The sequence below is a fragment of the Dermacentor variabilis genome, chromosome 1 (assembly GCF_050947875.1).
Source record: "Dermacentor variabilis isolate Ectoservices chromosome 1, ASM5094787v1, whole genome shotgun sequence".
In the NCBI taxonomy this organism is placed as follows: Eukaryota; Metazoa; Arthropoda; class Arachnida; order Ixodida; family Ixodidae; genus Dermacentor; species Dermacentor variabilis.
In genome coordinates, this window is record NC_134568.1 from 107034881 (window position 1) to 107044332 (window position 9452).

A 9452-nucleotide genomic window follows, 5' to 3' on the forward strand; every position below is an offset into this window, starting at 1 on the left:
CAATAAGTTCCGCTATCAAGATGGTGGAGGTACGGGGTACAATTCAAACCTGGAGCTTTGAAGCCAGACGTTGCTCATCGCTGCTCCATCACTGCCTGATGACGCCACCCAGCAAGGCGCGGCCCAATCTCCGTCGGTGATCGTGTCGGTGCGCCAGCGCGATCCCTCTTTCTTTAGCGGCACCGATGACCATGATGCAGAAGACTGGCTGTCGTCATTTGAAAGGATGAGCGCGCACAAGTGGGACGACACAACGAAACTACGCAATGCACTGTTCTACCTAGTAGACGTCGCAAACCTCTGGCTTCGTAACCATGAGCTTGATTTCGTAACTTGGACTACATTGAAAACGAGCTTTGCGGAAGGATTCGGTCGCGCCGCAGTGCGCAAGCTTCGCGCTGAACAGCGTCTACGCAGGCGTGCGCAGCAGCAGGGCAAGAACTTCATGAGCTATATCGGAAACGTCATTGACTTGTGCAAGCGCGTGAATCCTTCCGTGATTGAACAAGACAGAATCAAGCACATCATGAAAGGCATAGACGACGACGCCTTTCAGATGTTGCTGGCTAAGAACCCGCACACTGCGCCTGAAATCATGACCTTGTGCCAGAGCTTCGACGAACTGCGCAAGCAACGCGTCTTAACTCGGTGGCAGATGTCAACAGATCATTCCGTCGCCGTGTTGACCATCGGCGACGACCACACTGCGCTCCTGTCACAGATCAAGGAACTTGTTCGAAAAGTTGCTCAACAGCTTTCGTTTTTCCCAGCCACGCAAGTGCCTACGCACAATCTTCAACCATACGACAGTTGATAGAGTAGCAGGTCACAGAGGCTTTACCGTCTGCCTGCTAGCTGACTCCTGTCACCGCGCCTCTGATGCATGCGAATTCCGTCATGAAGCCACGTCTTCTTCCAGTATTGACCCCTCAAGCACCATTTCTACCGCCAGCAACGCCACTTTTCGGGCACCGCCGCAGTATGAAAATCCTAGGCGGACTGCAGACAACCGACCGATCTGCTACGCTTGCGAAATTCTGGGTCATATTGCGCGCTTCTGTCACCGGTGCTTCGCGGCGACCACGAGTGCACCGAGATCTCCTGATCACTCCTTCCGACCTCCATGTCGCACGCACCCATAACAAGAACCTGAAGCATACGTCCATGATCCCCAGCCCACTTCCGATATCCAACCTATCGCGTCCTCGGTTATCGTTCGCCAATGTTATCAATTTTATTGAAAGATTTGTTGAAGGTTTATGAACTCTTGCACTCGTGGACACTGGTGCCGCTATTTCTGTAGTAAGCCTTGTCGCTTATCTTTAAAGTGACGACGCCACCTTCAGGGCTTCTCTCCGTAGTGCGAGCGCACAACATATTGAACCCGTTGCAGCATGTACGACCAGGGTGCTCATTCGAGACGTAATCTATAGGGGCCCTATAACGTAAAACTATTCCAATATGTTTCTATTCCATTCTCCTGACGTCAAATTTGCGTAACCGCCAACGTAAGCATCGGGCGGTGACCCGCAGTGTTGTCTGAACAGACGAATGAAACGTTCTCCTTGTTCATAGGAGGTCATTCTTGTGTGCTTAAAAAACGAATAACATTTCCTACACTGAGCGGCTTGCCTAATCTAATTGGCTGACAATAGGCCAGGAGCACGCTCAAGTGGAGAGGGATTCGATGGGGCCGAGCCGGTGAATTGAAAATCGATAACCGGATGAAGAGGGTGGTGCCGGCGTCTGCGATTGGTCCACTTTCCCTCACTTAGCTTGCGGTGGCTGGTCGAAAATCACGGCGGCATGCAATGGAAGCTTGAAAATGACGGCAAAACGGATCCTCAGCAATGAATAGTTGGTAGAACAAGGTCGTAAACGTGCCGAAAGTGATCGAAAACGTTACATGGCGACGAAAAAAGTTTCATTATACGCAAATAAGCCCATGCTTTCCGGCAGGTGCGAGTAGCCAGTGCCAGAGCGATCGGCGGCAGCCATCTTTTATTCCTTTCGGAACGTGGCAGCCTGAAGCTATTGAGAAGAAAGTTTAGTTTTGATCGGCATATTAATTCATCTTTAACGCGAACACGTCACTTTCACCCGGTGAGTTCTCGCGGTTTTGTGACGTAGCGTGACAGGAACGTGAAATGGGTGCAGCCCGAAAACTTTTGACCAATAGCCGAGGGCTAATCGTGAAAAGGCGTCGGTTCAAAAATAACTATTTTTCTTTTGCTCGGTCAAATCATGCATAATCAGTGTGTACACGTCATATCAGATGGGGAGCTATCGCGGTTTTCGTGACGTCGCGTCACAGACAGGGGAAGTGGGGGTGGTCCAAAAAAAAGTTTTTGACCAATCGCGGAGGGCTGGTTGCCGAATTGGAATAGAAAATTTTCGAATAGTTTTACGTTGTAGCGCCCCTAGAGCTTGGTTAAAACACGTTGGCGGGCTAGTTGGTTAGAATCCATGGTAGTGTGTATAAGCGCGACTGGACGAGGACGAAGAAAGTGTCTGTGTATCACTTTCTTTCTTCGTCCTCGTCCAGTCGCGCTTATACACACTACCATGGCCCCTAGAGCGTTCAGTTTCTTGTGCTTGTTTCGTGTTCCCATGATTGCTCCCATGATCTGATCCACGGGTGGGATTTTTTTGTCACGTAATCACGCCGTTATGGTCTGCGCTCGTGCTCAGGTAAAGCCCTCTGTATTTTGTTAGACGTTTCAGCCCATGTATCCGGTCCTGGTGACCGAAAGCTTTTCGTCACCGCTGATAGTGATCTGCCGCTTGATAGTGCCGTCATTGTTCCCGTTTCCTGTGCCGCCCTGTCCGACGCCACCGTTCTGTTCACGCCATCCGATATATTTCGTCGCCGCCTCAGTACGGCACTGCCATTTGCCGTCCTCGGGCTTCATCGCGATAATCCCGGACTACTTGTTTGCAATCCCAACTGAGGCCCTCGGACTTTGTACTGTAATGAAACGCTTGGCAACGTTCAGCCTGTAGACGCTGGTGTTATCGTGCCCCTTGATCCCTCCGAGCCTGAGTCAAAACATCAGCTGAACGCCCTGACACCTGACCGTGCGTCCGACTCCGTGCTCTCGGATTCTTTTCACCGTTCAATCAACAGCCACCGCGCTCCGGCTGAACAGACGCAGCTTCTTGCCTTTCTGCACGAATTCCGCGCTTCACTTCACTTCCCGCAAGCGTCACTAGGCCGAACTAATGCAGCTGTTCATACGATTGACACTGGAACTCGCGCCCCTTCGCGACAGCGCCCCTATCGTGTGTCACCTGCGGAGCGTCATGTAATTGCCGCTCAAGTTGACGACATGCTTCAGCGCTTCCAGTACGATTCCAGTATATCCTTGTCACACGCCAGGGACTAATTTAGCCGTGTTTATGGGTCTCATATGTAGCAGACACACGCGCTGACTAAGCCTGCGTGCGTTACGTATTTATTGTAAGGTATTTATTGTAGGGTGCAACTTCTGCAGCACCGCGCTTAGATTTTAAAATATATATATATTTTTTTTACTGCCCCGTGATACTGCAAGGGTTGCCAGTGCATCGTATGCTATTGATTTTGAAATTTAACCGAGATAACACTTGCGAACACGTATCTTTCCGCCAGCAGCATCGATGAACAATCAACAAGAACAATAAGCGGAATGTTGGCGTCATCTGCGAAGTGTTGGCTTCTCCTACACGCAGTGGAGCCCGTTTTGACCACGGGATGGCGTTCGGCGAATAGCGGCTCTAGAATCGAGAAAGTCGGCGAGAGCGGCGCGCGGCAAGCAGTGGCAGATCTCTGGCTTTCTAAAGAGAGCTTATAGAGTAACTCTACGGTGGTGTGGAGGGAAAGCTTCAAGCGGAGGATCGTTTGAAAATACGGGGATTAGTATTCCCTTTAGTCGCCTCCCTTTACCTTCTAGGCGGCCCTGAGCACCCCTATGACAACATTGCGCTGAACGCTTACTTTAACTCCTTTGATGTGCACGACGAGAGATGTGCTCACTTAAAGCACATTGAGCATGTCCTTAATGTATTATTATTTGCGAAAACGTCCATCTAGAAAATGAGAAACATTTCATATAGTTAAAGTATAGAAGTAGCACCAATATAAAAGTCGTTCTGTTTGCTGTTAAATTGTCACACTTTGCGCGCTGACTGCGCCTACGATTTTTAGATTTCCCCATGCATTTTTTACAAAGCTTCTTAAATTATTTTCCGGTTAGTGAGCCTCGTTTTAACATTATTTAGGCCCTCTGAACTGAATGGGGCACTTTTATCGGCACCTATCTGCAATCTTCTCATTCAGCGTGTCCGGGCACACTCCCTCCAAGATGATCAAAATGAGTAAATTGCACCGCATTCACTAACACAGCACCATTTAGCGTGGAAAACTCAAAAACTAAGCCAAAAAAGGCTGTCCTCTTCAAGCAGCAACATCTCGCTCTTAGAAAACTGTAAGAGAATGCAACGACCGACACGCATGAAAATTACGGCCTTGGAGCTCGGTCCGTATGCGACAACAGTGAGAACAGAGTGGACGTCGATATACTCTCGTAAGCTCGAGAGAAGGCGCAAAACACTGTCCGCTGCTGTTGGTGCGGACCGGGCAGAATGAGCAAATGATGACAGTCTTCATCAACGAAGAGCAGCTTTGATGAAAAGGGAGTTTCGTGGAAGAATCGTGCCTCTTGGCCTATACTACTCCAAGCCAAGCTAAAGGGTGTGGGGAAGTCGAGACATCGCAGATCCGGGTGGCTGGACTTGCTTGCTGGCATGCTTGCTTCACTTCTTGCCCACTACGGCCGAGAAGCCGGTGGTTAAACAAATGGGAGTGGGAGAGAGATAATTTGAGAGAAAAATATATGTCCGGGTAAATATGTCCGGGGAAAATAACGAGTCGAATCGCATTGGCCGCTTTTGCCGTGAGACGGGCGATGGTTTCGCCGTTTCTTCCATGCTTTTCGATGGCCGTGCCTAGTGTCCTGATTTTGCCGACCTCGGGGACCACTTAGCCGGCTTTGGTTACGATCCTGATTTTTTCGTATTCGAGTTGTCTGGTCTTGCCTCTGCCGTTATTTGGTAGGAGGGAGTATGAGAAGCTGCGATTTGCTCGGCGAACATCTCAGTCCGGTGCCTTCCAGCTGGTCTTCTATCGCGTCCACGGCGGCTTGCAGCGCGCCCTCGATGTGGGCGTCACTGCCGCCGGTGGCCCACAGTGTCATATCGTCCGCGTGGTGTGCCTGATGTCTTCGATGTCCGCAAGCTTCTCGGCCACTCCGATCATTACCAGGTTGAACAGCATCGGCGAAATGACCGATCAATGCGGTGTGCCGGTGCTCCCAAGCTTCTTCTCTTGCGTCTATATGTCGCCTGCTCGTAGCTCGGCGGTCCTGTCCATGAGGAAGTCCTTGATGTAGTTGTAGGATCTTTCGCCCATGTTGAGCTTGGAGACTTGGGAGTGAATCGCCGAGTGTTTCACCTTATCGAAGGCGCTCTGCAGGTCGAGCCCCAGGATTGCCTTGTTGTCGCGAGCACTGCCGCCATCATCGATGATCTTGTATTTGAGCTGCAGCATCGCGTCCTGCATGCTTAGGTGCTCTCTGAAGCCGATCACCGCGACCGGGTACAGCCCTTCTCGTTCCAGGTTGTCTTGCCACTTGTTGAGCAGGACGTGCTCCAGCACCTTGCCCACGCAGGATGTGAGCGAGATGGGCCGGAGGTTGTTCGTGTCCGGCGGCTTCCTCGGCTTGGGGATCAGGATGGTCTTGGCTGTCTTCCACTGCTTTGGCAGCGCGCCCGCTCTCCAGCACTTGTTGAAGTATTTTGCGAGGTTCTCAATTGAGCCGTCGTCGAAGTTCTTGAGCGCCTTGTTCGTGACGAGGTCCGGGCTGGCTGCCGACCGGCTATCGAGGTCGTGCAGGGCCGCGCGGACCTCGTTAAACTTGAATCGCTTTAGTATTCTTCATACGAATTATCCCTCCGTTTGTGGGTACCAAAGCCACAGGACTGCTGCTGTTTCCAGTTCGAAGAAACAGCTCCCTCGCTATATCCTGAGGAGGTATGGAAGCAGACCAGAGGCAGCATCTGGTCTAGAGATGAGACAGACATCAGTTTAAATGTAACCATGGCTTTAAATCAAAATTGTGTGAAAGATAACGATAAATATAGAAAGTAGCATCCGGCTACTTAACAGCAAACGCGGAAGTAGGCTGGATCAGGGCTAGGCGATCTCCTGCAAGCACTCTCACTGGAACGCTGAAATGCCACGGCAGCTTTAGTTTGGTCTGGTTTGGTTTGGGGCCTATGGGTATGGCTCCGGCCACTACGGGGCATCTTCCATGAATCGGGTGGCAGTGGGTAAAAAGGGAAGAACATTTCTTATGGAATTTTCTAAATTAGTGTCACCGGCGCTACACTCTTGCAGGTCCTAATTAGTCGAGTAGGCGAAGTCAAACTTGCAATAACTATATGCACTATTATTCCACTCACTTCCATACGAAAACGCCGTTTTAGACACTCAAGCCCAACAGTAATCGGAACGCCAATACACTTCGTCGTCGAGCACTTTCTTGTGCGACACTTGCGCAGATCGTTTGCGCGAATGTATTTCGCGCAAACGTTAGGTAACGCGCAGAAAGAATACGTACGCCATGCAAATCTATCCAGCTTTCATTAAAATTTCCTCCCTCTGACCCGACGAACTGGTCAGGAAAATTGTTAACTGTAAACATATAGTCCGAAATGTATGCTCGTACAATGTAATTTATTAATAAGCTACAGCCGCGTTTGCAACCTAACACTAATTGGATCATTAATTCCCTGCAAGCAGAACAGCCCGCACATGAAATAAACATATTGAAATGTAGACGTGCATATTGAACGAATATTTTTTTTCCATTACCTCGCGATGTACGCCACGCAGCTTTGCAGCGATCCGCTTGTTGTGTTAATACGAAGGGACTGCTGGACACATTTATGCGCGAATTTACCCAGAAGCGCGGATACTATGCCAAGCAACGGCATTTGTGAGACAGACATCGCGGAAGGCTAGGATATACAGCTTAATTAATAGTTTTCAGAATCCAACCACTATACGAAAAAACAAAGAAGCAACACAGATGAATGAATGAATGAATGAATGAATGAATGAATGAATGAATGAATGAATGAATGAATGAATGAATGACTCCGCATCCCAGCCTTGCGAAAGTGCATGTCCAGCGAAGCTGTTGAACTGCAACTGCTGAGGGGGTATGCAATGATTTATGGCGTTAAAGTAATGGTAGTAATGCTATTTTAGAGCAATGGTACTAAGGGGAGTAATGACAACTTTGACAGCACGTCGCCGCCTATAGCGGTGCCGCAACAACATTGAAATCAGTTGCTAGGCTGGTCCTTTTATATACGACAGGCTTAGGGACGTCACTCCCCGCGTCGCAAGCTGCCGTCGCCGCAGCAGCTTGAGCAACAGTAATCTTTATCTGGAAACGTATGCGTGGATCAATTATGTGGTTCCGATGCTTATTTCGAGCTTGTCCTTTATTAAAACGTATGCTGCTCTGTATGCTGTATGCGTGACTCCAAAGAATGCATACGCTATTCACTTCAATTTGCCGAGTGCTTGTAGCCTCTGCCTTACGGGGGTATGGGCCGTTGATGATGATAGTTTTCTGTCGATGTTACGCCACGAAGAAATGCCGGGATCCCAGCCATCGACAGCTTCGTTGTAAAAAAAAAAAAATTACCGACGATTACGTTACTTCCTAATGCGAAGTTTGAGCGCAGCAAATAAGCTGTTTCACCTTTTCGATAGATTGAGGCAAAGAAATCGAGCAACACATGTATGCGCTATCACAGAATTTTTTTTTTATTTTTCACACGTATTCCTTTAACAAAGACTCCACTAACAGTTCTTGACAGTCATGAAGGAAGCTTTGTGGTCGGAGAAATAGACTGATATATGTTCGACTTGGTACACCAATGCTTGATTCTCAAAGACGAGATCTATACAAGTGCCTCGCGAGGTTGTCACAGCCGTGGGACGCGTTACGAGCGAGAGGAACGGGATGTTCTCCCGCATAAGTGTTAGGAAATTGCTGTTTGTCTTTATGTCAAGCCGCCACCGATCTGGCTCTCTGATTGCCACCGCACAGGGCGAACGGCAGCGGCAATTTCGGCTCGGGCGGTGCACATATACAGATCCGCCGCCACCGATCTGGCTCTCTGATTGCCACCGCACAGGGGTTGCATTGGAGGAGGAGCGAAGAAAGGAATGAAGTTCGAGCCGGCGCTTTGACAACCGGAGACTCGCAGGAAGAGGGAGGAGGGGGGCGGCGTGTACACCCAGCGGCAAACGATGGGGGCAGAAGCGCGCGCAGCAAGCGGACAACACGATAAAGGGAGGAGGGAAGAGATAGCAGCGACTGACTGATGCCGCTGACGCCGATAGTGAGTCAACCCCAGCTGCGGAGTTGGTTTCAGGGACAACGAATAACCGGCGCGTCGGCAACTGAAGAGCACCCTATCCGCCACACAAGAACAGGGGGGGGGGACCCTTTCCTCCTCTTTCTGCATGGCGGCGACGGTGTTCTATGCAGTCACGTTATCTTGACTCTCTAGCGGCGTCAGCGGCATCCAGCGGTATCAGTCGGTCGCTGCTAGCGCTGTAGGGATGAAAGGGGGGCGGAGCTGGTTACGAGGCCGACGACGACGACGACGCGAAACCCAGGAACGTACGCCAAAGAGCTGCGCTCTAAAATGTGCGAAAGTGCAGCGCGGCGAACGGCTCTACTCGCACAGCCGAGCGCCGCTCATGCAGCAGCGCATTCCATCATGGCGGCCGAGCGCGGCCAGACGCTAGAAGGCGTGACTTTCCAATAGCGACGGCGCCTTTGTGAAGGAGATCTTCTAAGGCATTCTGGGCGCCGCCGCACCGACGGCTGAAATTGTTCGAAACTATTTTAACCGCTCTAAAGGAGCTCATGCAGACGTATCCAATCGCGCCAGCGAAAGTGAAATTCCATTATCAATGGACAAACCTGTCGGCACACCGAACGGAGTTTCATTTACGATACTGGAGGATGCAAGAAAAAAAAATGAGAGTAGCACAATGAAAAGAAATGTAAAAAAACAACGGGCTCGTCCGGGATTTGAACCCGGGACCTCTCGCACCCAAAGCGAGAATCATACCCCTAGACCAACGAGCCAGGACGATGCTGTGGGAGTAATTTTCCATATTTACGATTTATTTATTTCTTTACAGAATACCTACATTGGGGGGGGGGCAAGAAGTTATTATGTAGGGGGAACAAATGTGGTAACACAAATTGCCTAGTTTTGTGCCCAAAAGAAAAATTGAAGAACACAGACAATGAGCACGAAAAATAGAAGAAAAAGGAAAGTTATAGACGGAGCGTACCATCCAAGTGAGAAAAAATAGG

At 49.9% G+C, this 9452-nt stretch overlaps 1 non-coding gene across 1 annotated transcript; it reads right to left on the reverse strand.

The window, feature by feature from the left end:
- Window positions 1-9146: 9146 nt before the first annotated feature.
- Window positions 9147-9218, reverse strand: TRNAP-UGG (transfer RNA proline (anticodon UGG)). The gene has a single exon. It is a non-coding gene; the product is annotated as a tRNA-Pro (tRNA).
- Between the last annotated feature and the right edge of the window lie 234 nt (window positions 9219-9452).